The sequence below is a fragment of the Odocoileus virginianus genome, chromosome 19 (genome assembly GCF_023699985.2).
Source record: "Odocoileus virginianus isolate 20LAN1187 ecotype Illinois chromosome 19, Ovbor_1.2, whole genome shotgun sequence".
NCBI lineage: Eukaryota > Metazoa > Chordata > Mammalia > Artiodactyla > Cervidae > Odocoileus > Odocoileus virginianus.
In genome coordinates, this window is record NC_069692.1 from 23,538,022 (window position 1) to 23,565,558 (window position 27,537).

Genomic DNA, 27,537 nt, shown 5'->3' on the forward strand with positions numbered 1-27,537 from the left:
CTGGGAAGAAGGTCATTCCAAAGACCAAGACTGCCTTTTTCTAGGGTCTCTCATATTGTAACTTGTGACTAATGCATTAGTCATACTGAACATGTGAAAACTACACAATATATACTAGAAAAACATTTTAGTTCTCAAGAATAGCCTCAAAATCAGACAATACTTGAAGCAATTGAGAGTGGGAAGCACATTGCAATTACTGCTCTCTGACATTTTAAACCACCAATAACTCAATTGTTTCCTGAATTCCCAGAGAGTCAAGGAACACGAAAAACCCTCTTTGTCAGTCAGCTGAGTAAATGTTAACCTCATACTTAAATCTTTTTCTTTCCTCACAAAAAAGCATTCCTGGAAGGGTGCCCCCAAAGGAGCTTAGGCATAAGTGCTCACCATATTGTTCATTATGAGGTTCATATATAATGCTTATCTGAAGATTATTTCACACCATTATTAAAAGATACTTTTGCTGAACATGCATTTCTCAGTTATATTCTCTTATCACTTTGAAGATACTGTTCTAGTTTTTTGGGTTTTGTTGCTGTACAAAGGTGTTGGCTGACAACCAAATTATATCTTTGTAGATGATTTGCCTCTTTTTTCTGTTTCTTGCCTTTAAGATCTTCCTTTTTGAGCTTAGCATGCTGCAATTTTACTACAATGTCCCTGGGTATAGATTTTAAAAAACTGATCCTGCAAGGTATACATGATACTTTCTGTATCTGTGGATTGATATTGCCCACCAATGGAGCTTCTTGTCCTTTATCCCTTTGGATACTGCCTTGTCACCTATTCTCTCTAGTCTTTTCTGGGACTCCCATAATCAATATATTAAATATCAGTCTCTCTGAGAGTCTGAGAGACACTCAGTCTCCAAGAGTCTGAACCCCTCTTTCATATCTTCTATCTTCCCGTCTCTCTATACTATATTCTGAGCAATTTCTTCAGACACGCTGGTTAACTGATTTCTCTTTTCAACTGTGTCCTTGTTGCTGTTTAGTTAGGCTCTTTTGCAACCCCATGGACTGTAGCCTGCCAGGCTCCTCCGTCCAAGGGATTTCCCAGGCAAGAATACTGGAGTGGGTTGTCTACTGTTTAATCCAGCCACCGAGTTCCTAATTTCTACAATTATATTTTTCATTTATAAATGTTTTATTTGGCTCTTTTCCAAATCTGCTTGGGAGAGACATATTCCACAGTCTCTCTGTACTTCCACACACTTAATGATTCCATCCTGGATTTCTTTAACTCATATGCAGTGTTTTAAACTTTGCATTTAATAATTCCAATACCCAAATCCTAGGAGTGTAAATGCATTGCTTGCTGCTTCTGCTTTCTCTTTCCTATGGTGGCTTTTTCCCTTGCTGTTTGGCCATCTTTGACTTGAAGCTCACCTCGCTCCACCGTGGGCCTCCTGAGAGCCTCCCTTGGAGGAGCTGACTCCAGCAGAGGTCTCCCTTTGCTTCCTCCAGGACCCAGAAGGCCAAGCAGCCCTCTTCAAGGGTCAGGGCTTAAAGCAGGAGACTTGGGAGGGGCGATCGGGATGGGGAACACATGTAAATCAATGGCTGATTCATGTCAGTGGATGGCAAAAACCACTACAATATTGTAAAGTAAAATATTGTAAAGTAATTAGCCTCCAACTAATAAAAATAAATGAAAAAATAAAAAAATAAAAATAAATAAGTAAATAAAGCAGGAGACTTAGTTTGGCCTTTGACTCTCGCGATGGGCCTAAGGCTTAGTGTTCTATTTTGTCATGTGCTTCCCACCTCCTGCTTAAGCATGATCACAGCTCATGGCTCACTTCTTTGTGGTCTCTAAAGGGTTTCTCTGCTATCTGCATGCCCAGCAGCACACATTAAAACCACACTGTATTCAGGATCTAGTTGTATTGTGGCAGGAGGGTCTTCATTATATTCAGGGCATTCAGACACAGCAGCACACAGGCAGAAGGAGGCAGGAGGAGACCTGGTTTGCACTTCAAAATTTTAAGATACTACAAAAGATATAAAAGAAAATCTCAAAGCTCTCTGTGCCTCTTCATATCTACGTACGTATGTGTATGCATGCATATATGTATGACACACACATATACTTTAGTATATATAATGAAAAAGAGGTGGGTGAAGAGCTGATACCTGAAGTATTTGACTTCCTTTACGGAGCTGAAATTAGTGTTCAGAGTGGGGTAAATAGAGGCCGCAAGAGGGAATCAGTAAGACCTTATCTTTGAGTCTCTATTTATAAACCAGATCTTGCCTTACTGGTATTTTATCCCTTTGGCTTCATAATTATAAGACTTAGCTAGTAATTTTCATACGAATATCCCTTTTGAAAGTCCCCTATAATTTCCTTATTTACAATATAGGTGCTCATTAGAGTCCTCCTGGCTCTATTGGGTGACTTTTATCCATAGACAACAAACGGATGGACCATGTCATTTTCTCTGCTCAATGATCTTGTAGTGAAGGATGCTGAACTCAAACAACAGCTTAAAGAGATGCACCTTGCTTCCTACTTCTGCATGCAAAATTAATGTTTTTCCCTTTCAACAGGCACTTTCTCAGAAGGTTTTGAGAGGACTGGTTTCTGCTTTTATCACTAACGTCTCCTCTGTTTGGGGGCACATGAATACTTGTATATGTATGGCTGAATTCCTTTGCTGTCCACTGGAAACTATCACAACATTGTTCATCAGCCATATTCCAGTACAAATAAAAAATTAATTAAAATCCCCCTGATGTGTATCGACCCTCCCCCTGGTCCAGCAGAGTCTGCCTGGCTCTGCCTCTACCCAGCTCCGCAGCTCCCTACTGAACTCTGCAGTCTTCTCTAGTCTTCCTAGCAGAATGATCTGAAATAAGGCATGCTTCTGGGTTGGGAATTAGTTGAAGAAAATCTGGGCTCTGAACAAAAACCACATTTAAAAGAGTGTGTCTTTTCTTTTACTGGCTTTTGCTCTAAAAAGCAAAGGCTGAAAAACAGCTGTTAGCTGTTTATACAGTATTTTTTATTTAAGTGTTAGACAATAGCTGTTTTCTTCTCCACTTAGAATGGCACATTTTTTTTTCTCGGGCCATTTAAGTCTTCTCTCCCTGTGGTCACAAGTATTGGTATGCACCTCCACCCTCTCCCTAGGTTTCTGGAGAAGATTAAGCTTTTACGTGTTTTTCTTTTCTTTTTTTTCCCTTCAGTTTCTGTTTTTTTTGTTTTGAAGTCTGACTTGGGTTTCTCAGGATAGATGGCTGAGTTTGGTTATCAGGTCAGAATGATGCAGGTCACTTTTGGGGTCAACTTGACACAGGTACTAACAGCAGACACTCTAGAAAAAATTTCTTTAGTTTCAGAGTGTTTGTGCATAGATCACATGAGCAGAATTAGACACGGACTTAGTGATGATCATCTATTCTTGAGTCCTAAATATTGCTGAATGGTTTCCTCTGTTTGTAATTCAGAAGATGATTCCTGCCAACCTCCATTTTCTAGGGATACCACCCTTCATCATCACCCCCTCTGTCCAGAGCTAAGCATCACACCATGGGCCAGGCTACACCTAACCCAGTTTCCAGAACTGGGAAATTCTTACAAAGTGTCATCCAAGAAGCACTGCAAGCTTGTTGAAATAAAGATGCCCATGGATGAAAGACAGTCTTTGTACTCTTCATTAGGACACTAGGTATTTGCAAATCTGTAATGATACTGCCACCTCCAATCCCTTAAAAATCCCCTAAAGTTACTCCTCAATCTTACTTTCTGTCACATATAATTAAACAATATTTGCTCTTATTAAATAAGGAATAACACATTATGATCTTTTTCTCTTAAAATAAGTGTTCCAAAATTAGATATTAGAAAAAACAGTCCCCATGTATACAACACCAAATACTAGGCTTGTAAATTATTATTTCAAAACAGGATTTGTGATAAATAATATCCCCCTTTGGGAGATATAAGTTTTTGATATATTAAAGACTTTGAGAAGTCCTGTAGCAAAGAAACTTCATGAAACTGTTTTCATGTTTTCTTAACCTCTCTCAGGACATCCACTGGGAAGAATGGGTTGTGAAGTCTGTCTTGAAGTTCATATTGTCGGCATCCTCACATTCTGCTTGGCAGCTCAGGCCTAGGAGCCCCTGGGAATCCTGGTCTCAGTCACCCTATTCTACTGCTGACAGCTGTCCACGAACCTCATCAACTCCCTCTGCTTATGGGGCAGATTCAGATCAGGAGCCAACGCCCAGTAACAGTATCAGTCAGACTCCCGCTGACTTCCTCAGAGGCTTGAACTAAGAGGACAGAAGTGCCCACGGCTAACGAAGAATCGGCCCCTTCTCCACGGCTGTCTTCACTGCCCTCTTCCTTACTGGGGGCTGCTTCTCTAGTGCAGCACATCTGCTTCCATCATTAACCACTGTATGGTTTACCTGCCGCCCTGTCCTAGGTGGCGGATAGAGCCACAATTGGTTTGAAAGAGAAGGATGAACCACAGGACCCTTACAGAAAGGGACAGGTATTTCCAAAATACAGGAGTATGGGCATGTACCCTGAACCACATTAAGGCTGGCATGGAACATGAATTCTAGATTGAAACGGGCCTGGCAACCACAAAGAAACACATGTGACTTTGCAAAGAGGGAAGAGTAGACAGTGACTTGGAACACTGCATTACACCCCCACAGGTGCCAACTTCCTGAGTGTGGAGGCATCCATTTCAGTCCAGACATCAGAAACCTTTGTAAAATCAAGTGCCAAGGTTCTGCCCACTCTCCCACTGGGCATCCAGGGGCAGGTTAGGGGGAGCGGAGGGGCAAGATGGAAGAGGAGGGAATAAGCACATTCTCATATGCCACTGTGACTTCACACAGGAGAGTGACTTTCATCTGTCAATGAAATCTGCCTGTATCATGCTTGCCATGCATGCGTGCCACAGGTTGCCTGCAGTGTTGGGCAACAGGTTTATTTAGTTACCCTCATGCCCACATCCAGTGTACATGCCAGGAGAAAATGAAAAGCTAGAAACTGTTTGCATAACAATAATTAGTTTCATAGCTAAGCTATACACAATAGTGCTTTCAGCTATTTTGTTACCAATCTGCCCCCAGGAGCAAGTAAGGCTGATAAAATGTTTATGGGCTAGTAAATTTTTTTCTACTAATTTGCAAGACTATAATAAAACCCATGAACTTGATGGCCTGCAGGAAACATAACAAGAACTGGGAATGTACAATAATTTGGAGCTAGAAGGCCTCTTAAGGTCCTACAGGAAATGACTCCCAGAAAGGAGATGAATCACAGTATTTTAAACAGAGAAGAATGATGCTAAGTTTGTGCTTAACCAGTTATAGCCTGGGAAAAGACCTTCCAGAAACAAATGGTGGAAGCTTCCTGCTTTCAATTATTCTTGCTTTAAAGAACAAAATTAATTCAAATATAAAAAAAACTATCTTCAAATGAAAACAATGAATGGAGCACAGTTTATCCTGCCTTGTAATATTAACTTTTAGGACTGCAAGTTTTTTTCTGCAATATACACAGCCACACTGCGCCCTCTTGTGGTAGAAAAATGATTACAACCAGAATATAGAAGACACACCCAGCTGTATTTTACACTGTCAATGACCAGATTTATCTGGGAAACTGTTCAAGGGAAAAGACAGTTTGCAGAAGGTGGTTGACAGAAGAGTCACTGCTGGGGCACCTGAGAGCACGGACATCTGAGTGGGCCTGTTCTTACACCAGGGGAGCTGCAGTTGAAAGGAATCCCAATGTTTTCACAGATGCAAAGAAAAACTCATCACAGAAAACTGAGTTTTAATTTTCTGTTTGATATTAAAGCTTAACCATTTTAACATTTTACAGCTATCCCCATCTATAAATAACAATAATTGCATCCATGTAGTAAATGTGACAGGTAGTTTGTACACATTACCTCATTTCGTCTTAAAAAGTATGAGGTTATATAGGGAAACTGAGGCTTGGAGATAGGAAGTAATTGTTGTGTGTTTACCCAGTTAGTAAATAGCAGAGCTGGGATTTGAATGAATCTTCCCCTGATTCCATAAGCCTGCACATTTTCCACCTGTGCTGACTTGACTCTCCAACCAAATATTTCTTGAGTACTTAATACATGTGAGACACTGCTGCTGGGTGCCCTGGGACTTACAGAGTGTAAGATACTCCCCATTCTTCAGGAATTTATGGCCTAAATAGGGGATTAAAAACATACATGAAAAAGAAGCTACCATACAATGCAGTGTACAAGGACCATCTATGTAGAACTATTTTTTAAACAAAGGATCTGTATGGTCATGTACATTTTCTCCATCAACTTCAATAGCTTTTGCTATTGCTTTTGGCCTTGAGTGTGAGCATGACCTGTGGCTCACTTCTGACCAACAGAATATGGCAAAGTTGATGGGACGCACATGAGTCTGTGTGATCATATGTCTATGTTACTTCAGATTTTAGCAACCACTTTGCCACAGTCTCTTTCTGGCTTTGAGGAAGCAAGTGATTATGCTGTGAAACCCCATGTGGTGAGTAACAAACTATGGGCATCATTTAGCAGCAGAGGGTGGCCTCTGGCCAACAGCAAGCAAGATATGAAATCCTCAGTCCTACCAGAAAATGAATTCTGTCAATAACTGTCCCCAGAGGAGCTATGAACGAGGTCACAGTCTGGAGGACATCTTGACTGCAGCCTTGTGAGACTCTCAGCTGAGGTGTCACCTACCCATTCCTGGACTCCTGTGTTGGTCATTCAGTCATGGCCAACTCTTTGTGACTTCGTGGACTGTAGCCTGCTAGACTCCTCTGCCCATGGAATTCTCCAGGCAAGAATACTGGAGTGCGTAACCACTGTTTTCTCCAGGGGATCTTCCCAACCCAGGAACCGAACCCAGGTCTCCTGCATTGCAAATGGATTCTTTACTGAGCTACCAGGACTCCTGACCCACAGAAATAGTGAGGTAACAAAATGTATGTTATTTTAAGTGTATGTTAACACTCAGTTGGTGTTAATATTGTTGCTTTGCAATAGATAACTAGTACAATTATCTTTTAGAAGTTTTATAATTTTAACTCTTAGGGTTAGGTCTTCAATCTATTTGACGCTAATTTTTATAGATGGTGCATGGTAAGGATCTTTCTCTTTTTTTCTTTCAATTTCTTTTTTTCTTATAACTAATCCAACTATTCTATCATCAACTGTTAAAAATACTATCCTTTGCCCACTGAATTGCCCTGGGATCTCTGTCAAAAGACACCTGACCGTACTTATGAGAATCTATCTCTGAACTTTCTGTTCAGTTGCTCTAGTTACCTTTACACCAGTGTACACTGTCTTAATTCCTGTAGCTATATAATAATTTTTAAATTCTTGTATTTGTATAAATAATTCTTAAACTCCTTCAACCTTTTCTTTCAAAGACTTTTGGCTATTCTAAGTGCTTTGCATTTCCATGTAAACTTTAGAAAGCAGGTTCACCACAATGCAAGAGCATCTCCTTTTCGTGCCCTGTTGCCCCACATCAAGTACCACAGCCTCTGCCTTCAGCTTCCTCAGCCCTAAATGACTTACCTATGTCTCATGATTTCAGGGGACACATATCAAGCTCTTTGAGAGGTTTCCTGGAAGTTCATCTCATTAGGGTGGTGAGAAGGTGGCATTACCTTCAGAAGATAGTAGCCATTCTTGCCAAGACAGCCTTTCTACCAGCCCACTCAGTGGAGTTCCAGGTGCAGAGTCACTGGACTGCTTTATGTCTCCAGGGTGGGATGGATTCCTGGCCCCCTGGGTTGAACATCTTCATCCTGGTCTGTCCCAAAACTTTTGTGTGCCTGACAGTTATCATATCTTTACATCTTACTCAAACCCCCAATTTAACGTTTTGTTATACACCTTAGATAAACTATAAAACATTTAAATAATTTCATCTAGCATTTTTTGCTGTTTTATAGGAAGAGAGTCATCCAGGGAATCAAGTGTGCAATACTGCCAGAAACAGAAAAGTGAAAGTGTTAGTTGTGTCTGACTCTTTGTGACCCCATGGACTGTAGCCCGCCAGGCTCCTCTGTCCATGGAATTCTTACTTGGAGTACTTTCTTACTTGGAGAAGTAGGAGAAATAGAGGAGGACTCTGCCTTCTGAATATATTGGAAGGAAGAGAAATAAGTGCTCAGAACCCAATAAACCTGAATTTTCCCAAGTCCTTTTCAACCCTTAAAGGCAGCTCCTGTTAACGCTAAGCCCCAGCTCCCAGCTGGGCAATGTTATGCAGCAGCATTTAAATGAGAGATGAGCAATCCTAACCACATGCTGGTTCTGAGGCAGTTTCATACAAAATGACTACATAAATCCAGGTGAGTGCTTGTTAAACACACAATTACACACCCACGGAGCTGGGCTGAACACATGTAGGCAGGAGGAAGCAAGACAAGCATGGTTTCTTAGGATTAATAAGATGACTATCAAAGAAACAGAGGATCTCTCCTCTTGTCTTTTTTAAGAAAAAAGACCAATATTTATGCTGAAATTTCTTCACAGATTGGGGCACATTTTTATTAAAACAAATTAATACACCAAAGATGTAGCATATATACATGTGTACCCTGGTTTGGGCATTTTTTTTATATAAGCATGTAGCACAAATCCAAGGAAAAAATTCTGAACTAGTAATTTACTTGAGTTTTAAAAACTTGCTGATGGGGGAAATAATGAAAATAGTATCAATAGAAATGTATATAGTAAAGGTAGCATTTGATCCGTGGAGAAAAAAATGGATTAATTGGTAGATGGGCTTGAGACAATTGGCAATCATTTGGAAGAATGTAGTATCCTAACCTCACTCTTCATACCAATAAAAATTTCCAGTGAAGTTTTATATATAAGAGTAAAAACACAAACCAACCAGCAAAGCTTAAAATGCCAGAAGAAAACATATATATGTAAGTATGTGTGTGTGTTTGTGCATGCACACATACATATAATCATGATCAAAATTTTGCAGCACCCAAGAATGTTAGGCAAAAAATAAATGTCTCCTTCCCGACCTAAACCCCATGTTCTATTTCTCAGGAGAAACCAATTTATCAGTTTCTTGTGTGGATATTCTGTATATATTTAAGCATATGTATTAGGGCTTCCCTGATGGCTCAATGGTAAAGTATCTGCCTGCAATGCAGGAAACACAGGAGATGCGGGTTTCATCCCTGGGTTGGGAAGATCCCCTAGAGGAGGAAATGGCAACCCACTCCTGTATTCTTGCCTGAAACATCCCATGGACAGAGGAGTCTAGCAGACTACAGTCGAAAAGGACCTCAAAGAGTCAGATATGACTGAGCACATACATGTATACCTTTTATTAAAAGATATTCATATTAGACAAAAAGAATCATATTCACTTTTTCACATTATATCTTGAACTTCTATTTAGTACATATTGTTCTACTTATTCATTATTAATGACTGCCTAATATTCCCTTGAATAGATGCACCATAACTTATTTAAGTACTTTCCTAAATTGCTTTTTTCTCATAGCAAAATGTTTTCACGGTCTCTCCGTATCTCCCACATTAATCTAACTCACTTCCCTCCGATTGCATAGTATCCCACAGTAGGAATATGACACAATTTACCCACTGACAGGTTGTTTCCAATTTTTCTCTGTAACAAACAATATAATTTCTAGTCCATGTCCTCGTGTGAGAGTTTCTCGAGGGCAACAGCCCTCGTATTTTCAAAAGATCACACTGGCTATTGTGCTGAGAACAGACTTGGGTCTAAAAGCAGGGAGACTGGTTGGGAGGTCACTGTAATAGCCCAGATGAGTGGTTAAGTGGCTTAGTGGCACCAAGAATGGTGAATGGTGCTGACAAGTGTTCGGAATGAGGTACACTTTGGAAGTAAAGGTAACATGACCTGCTGATGTTTAGACATAAAATATGAGAGGAAAATAAAAGTCAAAGAAGAACCCAAAATTTGGGGCCTAAACAACTAAGAGATTAAAGGTATCATTCACTAAGATACTGATCACTGGGGGATGAGCAGCTTTAGGGAGAAGATCAATATCACAAAATCTGTTATGGAAATATTAAGGTTGATTGTCCATCAGACTTCCCAGTGGAGATGTCAAGAAGTTGGAGTTCAGATAAAAGCTTGGCACAAGAGATACTGACTTGTGAGTCATCAGTGTATGGATGCGATGCATAAGGATGACATCTAAAATCAAGATACCAAGACAGAGTGAGTGCAGAGACAGAAGAGGCTCATGGCTCTTCTTAGAGCATTCCAGTATCAGAAACTGGAAAGACAAACAAGATCTAGAGAAGGGTATCAAGAAGGAATAGTCATCAAGATGGGAGGTGACCTGGTTTCCAGTTTGATAAATGCTGCCACGAAAGATCCAGTAACATCAAGACTTATAACTGACTACAGGATTGACAATGTGGACCTCACTGATGTGGGCAAAAACTTGACAGGGTTGGTATCAAGAGAGAAAGGGAAGAGAAGAACTGAAGACTCCTAGAGGAATTTTTCCTTGAAAGGGAGCAGGGGAGAAATGGGACATTAGCCTGAAGGGATGTGAGACCAAGTGAGGATGCTAAAATCAAGATATCACAACGTTTTATAAAAAGCAGACAGGAGATCCCAAGTAGAGAAGGGAATGCAGAAGAGAGAAAAAGTAACTGTATGACTGATGTTCCTAAGCAGGTGAGAGGAGATGGGTACCTCCCACACACATTGCTGGGCTGCCTAAGTTAGAAAAGTTTGTCCTTCACATGGTGGAAAAGCAGAGTATTTAGGGATAAGGGAATAAAAGGAGAGAGATTATATGTGGTGCAGGGAGTGAAAATTCTCTATTAATTTTTCTCTGTTATGTTCTCAGTGCAATAAGAATATAAAGTCAGCTGAGACTGAGGCTGGTTGCTTGAAGACAGTCACCCAAGAGGTGAGTGAGAAGTGTTGCCTGCAATGGAGGCCAGCTGGTCAAACTGTGCCAATGAAGATAAGGGAATTTGCAAGTCAAGACCATCATGCTTACCAGCCAGGCCAGGCAGGCTGGTATAGCGTCTTAGAAATGAAAGAAATTTAAGGCCAGCTGAGTGGGAAGGGGTTGGGGTGGCTTTGCTGAGCGACTCAGTTACCTCCTGTGGCACGCATTTCCTCAACAAACACCGACGGAGCGCCCGCACCAGACCAGGAGGTCAAGACAGACCCCTAACGGATCACACAGCCTATGAGGTACACTTTTCTGTAAGACTAGGTCTCACTTCTGTCCTTGTCAGAAGGGGGATAGAGGGCTAGTCTCAGGTACCTAGTGAGGGCAGGTGGAGGGAAGCGAGGTTGTGAGAACTGGCGAGTCCATGTGCAGGGGGAAACCTGGAACAGACTTCCACCTTGGGCGCCACTCTCCTTTCCACCTAAGTTACGCAGCCATCACCTTGCTGGTGTGGTCTTCAACAGGTGCTTAATTTATGGGCAAAGTGCATCCTGGATGAGGTGCTCTCTGAGGCCCCGACAACAGTGTCATGATTCTGCCACGGAACCTATTTTTCCATCATCAGCAACAACCAGGGAAAGTGTTTTGAGAAACTGCTGAAATGAAAACCCACCCCAAACATTACCTGTTTTTGTAAGCATCTCAACTTCAGGAAGGAGACAAAGGAGCTCCAGGTTAGCCAATTTGCCTCCTGTTTATGCTTTGAGACAAAGGTTATAACAGGAACATGACAAGCAGCTTGACTTTGTCGCCTGTGGACGCTTCAAGATAACAAAACTAGCAGGAACAGAGGGGTAAGCCCTGTACAGGGAACAGATAAAGAGGCCACCTATTTCTCCCTCTCGGGGTCAGGGAGACCTCCCAGACTAGATATGTACAGGAGGGTTCCTCAGGGGAAGCGACACTAGGCCATCACATGCTTTGTCAACCTCCCAGACACCCTTACACTGGAATCCATCTTGGCTAAAAGATGAACATGCACACAGGGGAGGCCCTTAGCCAGAACAAATATGGACCCGGAGCCAGACAGAGCAAGATGATTGGCTGGAGGAACCCCGTAAAACTGTCTCCATCTAAGTGATTTAAGTCACCCCAAAGGTGCGACTCTCTGAGACCACCCAGGTGCCTATCCACAAGCATCTTTCTCTTAATAAACACTTTATCTGTTTCTGTGTTCCATCTCTTTGCTAAAAAAAAATTTTTTTTAAGAGAAAGGGCTCTGCTTCTAGACACCAGCAGCTAGAATTTGGCATTCTCACCATCACGGTCTGGGTCTGCTTCCCACTCAGAGAGCTGAGACCTGTTTCAAACTGCTACACACAGTACCCACCCCCAAGATCAAAGTCATCCTGCATCCTTCCTCTTTTACGGTTCCAGGTAAATTCTAGAAGGTTATCACTGAATGAACCACAATTGTAAAAGATACACTAAAGCTTAGTGGGCTTGGCCTTTTAGGCTTTTTAGGTGGCAAAAACAAAACAATGCATTGGATTCTGCTCCAACGCAATTCCATTCCAAATGCAGCTATTTCGGGGGCTTCCTTCTGTCATCATTCCCAACAGAACCACACTGACCTCACACACTTTGAAAATGACCATCTGTTTCTCTACAATACAGAAAGCCATATAGAATTTTCTATCTCAGATCTATTATTGTTTTCCCATGGCACATTTACGACTCAAAGCTACATTACCGAATGCTTATCGCGTGCTACAGTTTCTGTTTACTTCTTTGAAATGCCCTTTCTTAATGGATTTTACGTAAACACAGCTTTTAGTTAATTAAGCTTTTCCCTACCATTTTTTCATTTTTACACAGATTATTTCTTGATTCCACTGTAAACAAAGCGGTACTAGGTAATGATTAATTTTAGGCAACCACATCAAAGGGGCCATGAAACCTTTTCCCACTAAGGGCTAATTATTAAACACTTGTTAAAAGCAGTAACAATCTTTTTGTTGTATTCTGACGTAACAAATGTTTTTATTTTCCCGAATCTTTCTATGGCTCAATTATATTTACCACACAGTGCTGGAAATTAAGTAGTGACTCTAAGTTCCTTCTGCTAATGGAGGTGTAAAAATGTTACCAGCCGTATCAGTAAACAAGGGGTGTTGCAGCCCGCAGGCAGCTGCTGCGGCTCTGACAGTGAGCCGTGAGGGAACTGAAGATGGAGACAAATCTGCTGTCTGCTGCCAAGCCCGCAGCCGCTGCAGCCAGCCCAGCGGTGCACTGTGTGGCACTCAGGATGGGAAAGAACAGGATACTGGCCTAGAAAGCTAAAGGGTCAATCAAAGCAATGATTTCAGTGAACCCAGACTCTTGCATCTTTCCATACATAAAAAAATACTAAATTCATTAACTTGAGCTATCTTGGTTTTCTTTAATTAACGGTAATATTTTGATGTACTGACTACTTGGTCTTTGTTCCAAAAACTCCTATATACCCTGGCTCCTCCCTTACCTCTTTGGAGCAGTCCCTCAGAGCTATCTTCAGAGGTTACCTCCTGGGCTTGAAGTCCTCAGAAAGTCTGTCTCATAAAATACAATTCTCATATTTTAGGCTGGGCAATTTTTTTTTTTTTTCCAGTGGACAGAGGGAATGTCTGTGTGACCACACAAACCACTCTATATTTTGCAAGCTGGGAAAACCCTTGAGTGATTTTCATCCTCAGCTGAGGTCTACCTATCCCTAAAGCTCATTATAAGCCTTTCTTATATCTCTGTATAAATTAGGATTCTATGTCCCAAATAATTCAAAGTAGCTTAAACAATAAAGAGAAATATCATGTTATATAACAGAAGACTCCAGAGATAGTTGGCTTCAGATAAGGTTCGGTCCCATAAACAATGTCATGAGGAGAAAAGGATTTTAGAGGGTGTCAGAACATTCAGGGGAAAGAAAAGTAGTTTAGTTTGCAGATTTCATGAGCTTTTTTTTAAAATTAGTCAGCTTTTTGAAAATTATAAGGTATTGTGACTTCTTTTCTTACTCTGAATATTATAATTTTGTATTTTAACCTTTGTCTTCTAAAGTGGTTTCTGCAAATTGTATAAACTCAAGCTTCACAAAACTTGAAACTGTCCTTGCTGAAAGAGGGCAGAAGATTGCTTTCAGAAGAAAAAACTTTACTAAAATGAAGGTGAAAGGACATTTAATGACAAAAACATGACCACTGAAGTTTTAAATCTGTTTTCAACTTTCTTTTCTTCTTCTTTAAAAAAAAATTTCTGGCTGCACTGAGCAGCATGTGGGATCTTAGTTCCCTGACCAGGGATGGAACTGCACACCCTGAAGTGGAAGGTGGAGTCTTAACCACTGGGTCACCAGGCAAGTCCTTGTTTTCAACTTACTTAGCTTTCAGTTCTGCCTGTATGAGTCTGATAAATGTTTTTACTGGTAATGAAGCTATTTAAAAGCAGGGACTATGTTTTAAGACCTTGTCTGGCTGTGCCTCCAGTGATCAGCGAAGTAATCTGTATGTAAAAACATTGGTTTGCCATTCCCTTCGCCAGTGACCAGGCTTTGTCAGAACTCTCCACTATGACCTGTCGTCTTGGGTGACCCTACAAGGCATAGCTCATGGTTTTTTGAGTTAGACAAGGCTTTGATCCATGTGATCAGTTTGGTTAGTTTTCAGTGATTGTGGTTTTCATCCTGTCATCTGAGTGCCAAAAAATTGATGCTTTTGGACTGTGGTGTTGGGAAAGACCCTTGAGAGTCCCTTGGACTGCAGGGAGATCAAACTTGTCAATCCAAAAGGAAATCAATCCTGAATATTCACTGAAAGAACTGATGCTGAAGCTGAAACTTCAATACTTTGGTCACCTGATGAGAAAAGCTGACACATTAGAAAAGACCTTGATGCTAGGAAAGACTGAGGGCAGGAGGAGAAGGGGACGACGGAGGATAAGATGGTTGGATGGCATCACTGACTCAATGGACATTTCAATGGAGTTTGAGCAAGGTCCAGGAGAAGGTGAAGGACAGGGAAGCCTGGCATGCTGCAGTCCATGGGGTTGCAAAGAGTTAGATACGACCGAATGACTGAACAACAACAAAAACATATTGACTTGCTAATGTTTCTTTCCAGTACTCTGATTCCAAAATAATTATACTTTTATTTGAACAAACACAGAAGTCCAAGCTGGAGGAGTTAAACTATATAGACATACTATGTTTATAGTATGTCTATGTTTATAGTTAAACTATATAGACATACAGTATGTTTATAACACAACACAATGACCTAAGCCTTATCCATGGACTTACTTATTTTGAATAATTATTATCTATTTGTTGAAACAGAGCTTTAAATAAAGTGAGAAACTTTGCCTGAGGTAAGATTCTTAGTAATGTAAGAAGTGTTAAATGTAACCATGTTTTCTACATCCTTAAGAGTGTATGTTTATTTTAGAGGTTGCTCTAGAAAAAAATGCATTTTAGGAAAGAGTTCATGTGAAATTACTCAGGAAGCAAATACTTGAATTATACTGTTTACACTGGCCTTTCCAGGAGAGGTTTGGAATTCATGTTGCTTCGTCACTAACTGAAATTCATCCTCAGTGAGAAAGCCTGTGAAGATGAATCTGGCCAGCTTTGTCTAGAGATCATCATCACTGCTCTGAGGAGAGAAGATCCTGTGGCCTCTGTGGCTTCTTCTAGAACTTCATTTTTCATTTATGAGTGACACTTTTAGTTCAGTTCAGTCGCTCAGTCGTGTCCGAGTCTGTGACTCCATGGACTGCAGCACACCAGGCCTCCCTGTCCATCACCAACTCCTACAGTTTACTCAAACTCATGTCCATTGAGTCGGTGATGCCATCCAACCATCTCATCCTCTGTCATCCCCTTCTCCTCCCACCTTCAATCTTTCCCAGTGTCAGGGTCTTTTCAGATGAGTCAGTTCTTCGCATCAGGTGGCCAAAGTATTGGAGTTTTAGCTTTAGCATCAGTCCTTTCAATGAATATTTAGGACTGATTTCCTTTAGGATGGACTGGTTGTATCTCCTTGGTGTCCAAGGGACTCTTAAAGAGTCTTCAACACCACAGCTCAAAAGCGACACTTTGATACATTATTAAATAACACAGTTTTAGGCTTCTTGGGGTCTATGGGGACAAACGCAAACAAACCTGCCTTTATCTTTTGTACTTTCCTATTTGCCAAGTCACCTTTCTCAGCATAGCATCTTCATTGGTGAAAACAAGAGTGTTGTTCCAGAATGATCTCTGAGGTCTAAGCAGTTGTGACATTGTTATTCTAGGATCCAACTCTCTAAATTTTCAGACAAATGTTAAAGTCTTGACTAAATGGGAAATAGTTTCCTGAAACTGAGGAATCTTCTTCAACTTATTGTGAAGTTTCTGACTTTAAACATTTCTGGGAATTTTCTGGGAGGAGGTAATGTTTTTCAAGATTCTTAGAAAGGAGGAGACTTTTCTTTCCTCCCAGCAGTTACAATGCCTTGCCTCAGAAGTCATTTTGGTTGGGAATATTTCTAGAAGTGGTTGAAAGGCCTCAGAACCACTTGGGGGTTTACTAAACACAGACCACTGGTTCCCACTCCCACGCTTATTGTTCAGCTAGTATAGGGCCTAAGAATGTGAATATCTCACAGGTTTCTAGGTAATGCTGATGCTGCTGGACTGGGACCAAACTTAGAGAACCAATGGTATATAGCATTCACCCATTTAGTTGACCCTTCCTCTGAAGGGCAGAGAAAATTTAAGGTCTCTGGCCATTAAGCAGAATGAGGTCTACATATTCTTGTCTCGATAAGAACACCTCCTCTCTCCCTGCACTGTGCCCCCCACTGACCCACGCCAGAGGGAAAGCTGTAGTACTAGGCAGCCCAGCCAGATGGCAGATGCACATTTCCACTCATTTGCCTTAAGTATGGATTGGGGACTAGACAATACTTTGTTTTCACCAGTGGTTTATATTGGGAGATTTCTAATTTTAGTGGACTGGAGCCAAGTAGCATTCCTGACCTTCCATCCAGTTAATTATAAAAAGATTCTTGTATAATCCCCTAAAATGGTTTTTCATCCATCTATTTATCTTCCCAGTCATTCACCTAAATAATCCCTAAGTATCCTAGAAAAATTGGAAAAATAAATGTAAACAAAAAGTTGAAAACATCCAAAATTAGCCCAAGAAAACCACTTCCAAATCCACTACTTCAGAAACACAGATTACAAAAATGTGATCATACTGCTCTGAAACATGCATCACCATCTGCTGTGAACATCTTTCCATATTAATAAATACATAATTACATCATCACTTTAATTTTAAGATGATATACTAATATTACATAGTATTAATATACAGTATATAAGTAATGATTTCCTAGTGTAAAAGATTCTGACAATCAGGAACATATGAAAAAAAGAGTCTTATCCTGAGAAAAAAGAACAAAGCTGAACTTCAGACTACACTACAAGGCTATAGTAACCAAAACAGCATGGTATTGGCACAAAAACAGAAATATAGATCAATGGAACAGAAGAGGGAGCCCAGAAATAAATCCATGAACCTATGGTCAATTAATCTATAACAAAGGATGCAAGAATATACAATGGAGAAAAGACAATCTCTTCAACAAGTGGAAAATCTAAAAAACTTCATGTAAATCGATGAAATTAGAACACCTCCTCACATCATACAAAAATAAACACAAAATAGCTTAAAAACTTACATATAAGACATAACACCATAAAAATCCTAAAAGAGAACATAGAACATTCTCAGACATAAACCATAGCAACATTTTCCTTGATCAGTTTCCCAAGGCAAGAGAGATAAAAGAAAAAGAAACAAACAGGACCCAACCAAACTTACAAGCTTTTATACAGCAAAGGAAACCATAAACAAAATGAAAAGACAACCTACAGAATGGGAGAAAATATTTACGAATGATGAGACCAACAAGAGCTTAATTTCCAAAATATATAAACAGCTCATACAACTCAACAACAAAAACAAACAACTCTATCAAAAAATGGGCAGAAGACTTAAAACAAAAAAATGGGCACAAGACTTAAATAGACATTTCTCAAAAGAAAACATACAGATGGTCAACAGGCACATGAAAACGTGTTCAACATCACCAATTATTAGAGAAATGCAAATCAAAACCACAATGAGTTATCACCTCACTTCTGTCAGAATTGCCATCATCAAAAAGTCTACAAACAATAAATGCTGTAGAGGGTGCAGAGAAAAGGAAGGCATCCTATACTGTTGGTGGGGATGTAGATTGGTACAGTCACTATGGAAAGTAATATGGAGGTTCCTTAAAAATATAAAAATAGAGCTACCATATGATCTGGCAATTACACTCCTGGGTATATATCTGGGAAGAACAAAAACACTAATTCAAAAAGATACATGCACCCCAATGTTCACAGCAGCCAAAACATGGAAACAACCCAAGTGCCTATCAATAGACAGAAGGCTTAATAAATGCAGTATTAATGTACAGTGGAATATTACTCAGCCATAAAAAAACAATGAAATATTGCCATTTGCAGCAACATGTATGAACCTAGAGATTATCATGCAAAGTGAAGGAAGTCAGAGAAAGACAAATATCATAAGATATCACTTATATGCAGCATATACAAATAATACAAATGAATCTATATAAACAGAAACAGACTCAGAGATGGGGAGAATAAACTTATGGTTACCAAAGGTGGGGGGGGGGGGATAAATTAGGAGCATGGGGTTAACAGATACAAACTAGCATACATAAAATAGACAAGCAATAAGGATTTACTGTATAGCACAGAGAATTATACTCAATATCTTGTAATAACCTATGTGTGTGCATGGTAAGTCATTTCAGTCATGTCCAACTCTTTGCAACCCTACGGATTTTAGCCCGCCAGGCCCCTCTGTCCATGGGATTCTCCAGGCAAGAATACTGGAGTGGGTTGCCATTTCCTCCTCCAGGGGATCTTTCTGACCTAGGGATTGAACCGGCGTCTCTTAGGTCTCCTGCACTGGCAAGTGGGTTCTTTACCACTAGCACCACCTCGAATATAATCTGCAAAAGACCCCTACTGAATCACTAGGCTGTACATCTGAAACTAATAAAACATTGCAAATCAACTAGCTGCAAAGTATTTTATTATACAGAAAACACCATAATTTAACTAGTTCCCTGTGAATGTTTGGCCTTTAAGTTGCTTCCTCTTTTGCCTCTATAAGTAACACTATATTGAAAAATTTTGCCTATAGATAATTGTACATTTCTATGGTTATTTCCTCATTTTAATTTTAATATCCTTGTGTTTATGAGAGTAACGTATATATACAAAACTTAGAAATAATAAAAGCATTTTTTATCTGAGGCAATTATGACCAAGAGATGGTTAATTAACTGAAAAAGTTGATAAAGCAAGGAATTAAAGCAAAAAGAGAGGAATTTTATGAAAAATTCATATGAATCTTTCAGATGAATCTAATGCTATTTAAACTGTTGCAGATTATAGAAAGGAAATAAAGTATCCAAACTATTTAAATTAAGCTAAGATAACATTGATAAAAATATGCAAAAATTACTGCACAGGGTAACTACAGATCAATCTCACTTATGAATATCAATACAACAATACCAATGAGTATTAGCAAATGTATTTCAGTAGCACATTAAAAGATTAATAACATTAACACTTAAGAATTCCAGGAGTGCAAAGATTATTCAATATTTGGGAATCTATTATTATGAAAGAAAATTAATATTATCTTTTCAACAGGTACCGAGAAGGCATTTGAGAAAATTCAATATCCGTTCTTGATAAAGATATAGTAAACTAGGACCTCCCTGGTGGTACACTGGATTAGAATCCACCTGCCAAGGCAGGGGACACACGATTCCATCCCTGGTCAGGGAAGATTCCACATCCCTCGGGGCAACTAAGCCCGCATGCCACAACTACTGAGCCCACACGCCGCAACTACTGAAGTCTGCGCGCCTAGAGCCTGTGCTCTGCAACAAGAGAAGCGGCCACAATGAGAAGCACCTGCACCGCAACAGAGAGTCCCTGCTTGCCGCAACTAGAGAAAGCCTGAGAGCAGCAATGAAGACCCAGTGCAACCAAAAATTTCAAAGATACCATAAACTAGCAATAGGTGGACATTTTCTTAAAATGGCTTAATATATCTGTCAGTCTAAAAGCCAGTAGTGAGCTTAATAGAGAAAGAATACACATTTCCATTAATATCAGAAACAAAGCAAGGATGTCTAGCGACACTGCAATTATTTATTTTTCAGGTACTAATTCAATCAGATAAAAGAGAGAAACTAGAGGTACATCTATTTTTAAATAGAAGAGCTAACATTCACTTCCTGCAGATGAGGTAATTTTATACCAAGAAAGTTTAAGAAAGTCACATGAAAAATGATGTCAAACAATATGGGAAGTAATTTGGCTTGATAAAAAACAAAAACACCCAACAGAACGAAACCTTTTAAATAACAATAATCAATTAAAGGATATAACAGGAGACCTTATTTGTACTGTAACTGAAAAAGTAAAATAAAATTTTTTTTCTTTCTAATTAAAGAAAAACAGCACACCACTGAGGGATACAAAAGAGAATGTGGACAAATGAAAAGGCATGTTCTGCTTTTGAGTAAAAAAGGTCAACACTGGGGTCATGTCAACTTTCCTTACTTTGTAGCAATCTCAGTAAAAATACCTTTAAGGAATTTTTTTGAGACCAATTAAGATGCTTCTCAAGTTAACATGAAAAATAAATGGACAAGAAGAGCCAAGATAACTGTAAAAAAAGAAGAGGAAAACCAACTCCGTTATTAAAATATTATAAAGTAATAATAATTTACACAGTGCATTGTTGGCATATGATAGGCAGCCCAGTGGAACAGTCTAAAGTCCCAGAATCGACCTCACAGCTCATGTATGACTTTGCATATGACATTTACTATTGTTCTGGTATAGGATAAAGGTGCAGTTCAAATAAGAGGAGAAAAACATAAATTATTCAGTCAATGGCATTGGGATAAATTCAGTAACTCTCTGGAAATACACTAAGTTGGATCCATACTTCATGTCTTACACCAAATAAAATTCAAGTATGTCAAAGACTTAACTATAAGAAGTAAAGAGAAGTAGAAAAAAGTATGGAGATATTTTCATCTTGGAGTAGGGGAATTTTCTAAGTATGATATGAAACCTAGAAGGTTTGAAAAACATTTGATAAATTGGACTATATAAAAATCAAAAAGTTCAGTATGACAAAATTCACCATAAGTCAAAATACAAATCAACCGGGTAGGGGGAGGCAGGGTTTGCAGTTCTTATCACACATAAAGGTTTCATTTTCCTGTTGTAATAAAGAGCTCCTACAAAACAATAAGAAAACTACCTACCTAAATACCTAAAAAAGAATGTGAATTGTTGAAGGAAAACATCAAAGATTCTTAAATATATGAAAAGTTACTCAATTTCGCGCATAAGAAAATTCAAAAAAAGAAGAAAACCTGTAAATAACTAAAATTTTATAGGTCAATTTGGCCAGTGTCGTAAATTTGCTAACATACTGTGTAATAAGCACTATTACACATACTGAATGGAGTGTAAATTGGCACAGTGACTATGAAGGGCAATGTGGCAATGTCTATCAAGATTATAGACATGAATATACTTCCACCTCGTAATCATTTCTAGGAATTTAGCCAACAAATAGCTCTCATATGTGCAAATGATTCACTGTGGCATAATTTGTAATTATGAAAGACAGGAAACAATTTAACTGTTCAGCAAGAGAAGTTTGGTTAAATGAATTATGGCATAGTCATGTAACAGAAAAAAATGTCAAGCAACTATTGAAAAAAGAGATGTAGTGACTTGGATTATTCTTCAAGATACAGCATGGCAAAGTACAGAACCATTTGTGTGAAAAAAGTAAGGAAACTAATAGAAATATATTTACTGTTGATTTCTTATGCATAAAATATTTGAGTGGATTCTCAGTATCTTATGACTAGACTAGATGCAATAGCCTGCTGCTGCTGCTGCTACTAAGTTGCTTCAGTCGTGTCCGACTCTGTGTGACCCCACAGACGGCAGCCCACCCGTCCCTGGGATTCTCCAGGCAAGAACACTGGAGTGGGTTGCCATTTCCTTCTCCAATGCATGAAAGTGAAAAATGAAAGTGAAGTTGCTCAGTTGTGCCCAACTCTTAGGGACCCCAAGGACTGCAGCCCACCAGGCTCCTCCATCCATGGATTTTCCAGGCAAGAGTACTGGAGTGGGGTGCCACTGCCTTCTCCAATACCGTAGTCTAGATGGCTTAAAAAAGAGAAATGAATTTTCTCACTGTTCTGGAGGCTGAAAGTGTGGGGATCAGGGTGTTGGTAGCCAGGTTCTGGAGAGACTCTCTTCCTGACTATAGATGGCTCTCTTCTCCCTGCAGGCTCACAAGGCTGAGAGAGGGGAAGCTCTCTGGTGTGTCTTCTTATAAGGGCACTAATCCCAATACGGGGGCCTCTACTTTCCTGATCTCATCAAAACCTAATTATCTCCCAAGGGCTCTATCTGTAAATACTGCTACATTGAGATGGAGGTAATTAAGGCTTCAACATATGATTTTGGGGGGGATACAATTCAGTATTGATAATAATTACAATTAAGTAATTGATAATAGTTGTCTCTGGGCCCCAAGAGGGAAACAAGAGCTACAGAATAGGACTATAAAGGTGATTTTTCACTGTTTGTTCTTTATACCTCTGTAATTCTCCAACACCACCTGGGTGTCCAACAATTCCATTCAATTCTGATACTATTAATATTTACCTGGAGTTAGCATCAGATCCCACAAGTTCAAGGGCTCAGTTCCACAAAGTTGCCCTGACTTACGGATGCCAATCATAAGTCCCAGGCCACTTAGTACTTCTGGCCAACCAGCTATAAATCAGGGGTTTGAATGACCCCCTCTGTGGGTACAATAATTCGCTAAAATGGCTCATAGAACTCAGGCAAACATTTACTAGCTTAGTATAAAAAATGCAAATGAACAGCCTAATGAAGAGGCACACAGGCGAGGTCCAGAAAGGTCCTGAGAGCATCTATCCCCATCGAGCTGGGGTGCTAGGTGCTTGTGTGCACGCTTAGTCACTTCAGTCACATCCAACTCTTTGTGACTCTACGGACTGTAGCCTGCCAGGCTCCTCTATCCATGGGATTCTCCAGGCAAGGGTACTGGAGTGGGTTGCCATGCTCTCCTCCAGGAGATCTTTCTGACCCAGGGATCGAACTCACAGTTCTTACATCTCCTGCAGTGGCAGGCAGGTTCTTTACCACTAGTGCCACCTGGGAAGCTCCGGGTGCTAGGTGGCTCAGTGGTAAAGAACCCTCCTGCAATGCAGGAGATGTAGGAGACACGGTTTCAATCCCTGAATCGGGAAGATCCTCTGGAGGAGGAAATGGCAACTCACTCCAGTATTCTTGCCTGAAAAATTCAGTGGATAGGGAGCCTGGTGGGCTACAGTCCATGGGGTCCCAAAGAGTCAGACACAACTGAGCACACAACACATCCTCCCAGCACGTGGATGTGTTCACCAACCTGGAAGCTCTCCAAGCCCTGTTTAGGGATTTTTATGGTGATTTCATTGCAAGGGTATGATTGATCAAATCACTGGCCATTGATGATTGAACTTCATCTCTAGCCCATCTCCTCAACCCTCTGCAGAGGCTGAGGGGGTGGGGTGGGAGTGAAGTTCCAACCCTCTAATCAAGGCTTGGTCTTTTTGGAGGCCACTCCTGATCCTGAAGCTATCCAGAGGTCCATGATCACCTAATGAGCACAAACTCGATTATGGTTGAATAACAAAAGACACTCTCTGTCATACAGAAAATTCCAAGGGTTTTAGGAGCTCTGCGCCAAGGGGGCGTGGAGAAGGGCACAAAGACCAAACATATATTTCCTATAGTATCATAATACCTTTTGAATTTTGATCTATGTATACACAGGCACATACACACTAAATAGTCTTAAAATATTGGAGAGGGGGGAATGCTCAAGAAGCCTGAGTTAACCAAGTTCACATAACTTGTGAGGGCTAGACCTGGGCCTCAGATTTCCTTACTTCTATTTAAAGATTCTTTACAATACGTCATGATTATTTTTAATCTCTTTGAAGATGTTTACTGCTTTTGCGACTTCAAGGATCTGACATTTCTAGTTTTCGTGTTTTAAAAAGATGAATTCTCCAGACTTTGGGGAATGGGACACTTGAGGGAGATCAACATTCATGTAGTTTTTTCCAATGATCTGTGCAAGACATAGTATACAGAGACAGCTATTTATATCATGCAGATTGGAAAAGACTTGGAAACTGTCCCATCCAAAATACCTCTTTACTACTCTGTTCAAAGACCTGAAATAAATTCTACTACTGTAAATCTCTTAAGAGCAATGCAAATATTTCTAAGGGAGGTACGTCTACATTCTGAATAACCATTACTAACTCCTAAAAAAATGAATGTATTAGGTTCCCACCTCCAGGTCAGATTTCAAGAGCAAGTTCCTACAGGAATGGGACTAAGGATAATAAATTTTAGTAAAAAAGAAACTTTTAAGGATCAGTTTAATCATCTGTAAAATGAGTGAGCTGGACCAGTGTGTCATCGGACTTTCTTCCTACAGGGCTCTGCTAAATACCTTATTTCATTTATTCCATGGAAAAACTGGGATATGTGGGAAAGGGGAGGGGGGTTGCTTTTCTCACTTGTCAGATAATGAAACTGAGGCTCGAAAGAGGTGAATCTCTTGTCCAAGATCACCAGCCAAGGATTCTGTTTCACATGATCATTTAACCCCAGGTTCAGTGACCTTTCCACTGTATCATACTTATTCCTCCATCTTTTGAGTCATATTACACGGTATGATGCTGGGATTCAAAACTGAAAGATGAGGCTCCTGCCTGTTGGGGTCTTCAGCCATTAGAGAAGACAAATACTTAGCTACATCATCAGCTCCTTGCTAGAGAAAGAGAGAGGGAGAAGGAGAAAAGGGGGAGAGAGAGAGAAAAGGAGAGGGAGAGGAGGATGAAGAGTTGGGAGCGGGGATCAGCAAAAGCGTCACAGAAGAGGTATATCACTGAAGCTGAACTAGGAAGGATGAGCAGGTGTTTGGTATAAAGAAAGGTTGCGCCAGTGCCCTCAGGTGAAAAGACTTCCACTTAAAGTGGAACACAAGGTTCTCTGTCAGTTTTCTGCTGCAGAGAGAAACTGTGGGGCAGAAGGGCCTTTCAACCTCTTTTGGATGACATCATTTGTCATCCCCTTGTTCAGGTCTGTGCCAGATTGTTGAGGGCCACAGGCTCCTTCTAACTGGCTCCTCTGCCATCACTGTGCTTAGTCGCTCAGTCATGTCCGACTCTTTGTTACCCCATGGGCTGTAGTCCGCCAGGCTCCTCTGTCCATGTGGATTCTCCAGGCAAGAATACTGGAGTGGGTTGCCATTCCCTTCTCCAGGTGATCTTCCAAACACAAGGATCAAACCCAGATCTCCCACATTGCAGGCAGATTCTTTACCATCTGAGCCACCAGGGAAGCCCCCTCTTCCATCCCTATGTGGTCCTTTCTTTAAAGGGCTATATTATGAAAGAAGATGGAAAGTGACCGATAAGTAACAGGCCATGCCATAACTTTTTCAGTGGCTTTATACTTAGTTTTACTTTCCAGATTATGGTGTAGGGGATTGGAAGCCCTCTTGACATTCTCACAAGACTCAGGAACACACCCAGATAACAAGTGAAAGACAAGAACCAGTTTTCATCATTGATCAAAAAAGAAATCCATCATGCCTACTGCCTGGACCAGCTGGAGCTGTGGGTGAGGGCTTCTGGAACAGGTTGCTACTTGATGGTTTTGAGACACCTCATTGTGCAACCCTCCCCTTAACATCCCAGTCTCATAAGAAACATACTTTAGAAGCAGAACTAAGAAGTATCTTTCTTCCCTTCCTCACACTTGCTTCAAAAAACAAGTTTTGACCACTTTGGTTAGTATCACGCTGACATACAACTGCCTCCAAGGTGGCAGTGGTTCTCCAGCTCACTTACAGACCTGGAAACACAAACACACGCAGAGACCTCTTGCACCTCCTTGAGTGAAATCCATCTTCTGCTACATTCTTTACATTTCTAACACAGATAAAATACTCAGGGTTCCTGGTCAAAACTCAAATTCATTTCATGCTCTTAAAAGAGACAAAGGTTATTCCAAATCTTCTGCAAGCTCTACAAATGCCCTGTTTGCTTGCTTGCTTTTATGGTAAGAGGGGAACATTGCCTTCACCTGAATCTTTAACACGTTGTGATTGTTTATAAATCAGTACTTTTAAAGCTACTCCAGAAAGGGTCCTTGGTGGGTGTGCAAGTGAAACGCACCCAAGAAAGACTGTGCTGTCTAGGATAAGAGAAAATTACATAGCTTCGGAAAGAGAGAGGGCAGGGAGGGTGAAGGCAAAAAAGAGGAAGGAGGAAAAGAGAGGAATCTGAGTGGTCAGGCTACCATCTTCCCTGTCACCCAGGCTTATAACTTCAGGGACTGCTCACCTCCTGACATTGATGTGCCCTCCGCAGGCAGTCAAAACCTGCCATTCTTCCTTCTCTGCCGTTTAAGTGGGAATTCCCTTCATTCTGTTCCTACTATCATATCTTTAACCTGGATCCTCAACACTGAACTCAGAATATATCAGCTTCCCGGCTGACCTTCCTACCACTAAATTCTCTACCCTCTGTCACACTCCCACTATCAGACCAATCTTCCTAAAACATTTTGTTCACCACACTGGACACAGCCTTCAGTGGCTCACCACTGCCCTTTAACTAAAGCTCAAAAGTTTTAGCCTAGAATTCAAGGCCTCAGGCGTGTAGCCCTCTAACTTGTCCTTTTTGGCCTATCTTCATAGCATTAGCTTTTAGTAAACACTTACCAAGGGGCAGGCGCTCTGTTAAAAGCTTCTAAATGTTATTTGTCCTGTTGGAATCCCTTTCCAGGTAAGGCGTTATGACCCCATTATTTGTGAGATCCTGTCGGGTAGCCATTGAGGGGGCTGAACATGTGATGCAGTCCAGCCAATCAGAGTATTCTTCCACCATAGGTCAGCCAATCAGAGCATTCCCTGCCCCTAACAGGCCAACCAATCAGAGCATTCTACTTGCTGCCCGTTTCCCCCCCCCCCCCCTGCCCCCCCCCCAAGCCCAGCTGTAGGAAATTTGACTTTTAGGTGTGGGAGAGAGTGGGTTTCTTTCTTCTGGGGTTAAATCTACACAGAAAAGCAGAAAAGAGAAGAAGAGATAAAGAATGAGAGAGGCGGGGGGAGGCCTGATGATATTGTTTGTCCCTCTGGATCCCACCACACTGGCAGCTAGTTCTATATCCGGACTTTTTCCATAAGGAGTCAAAAAGTCCCTTCCTTACTTAAGCTTGTTTGAGTTAGGTTTGCTGTTATTTGCAACTGAAATGTTGATTAGAGCCCTTTACAGAGCTCT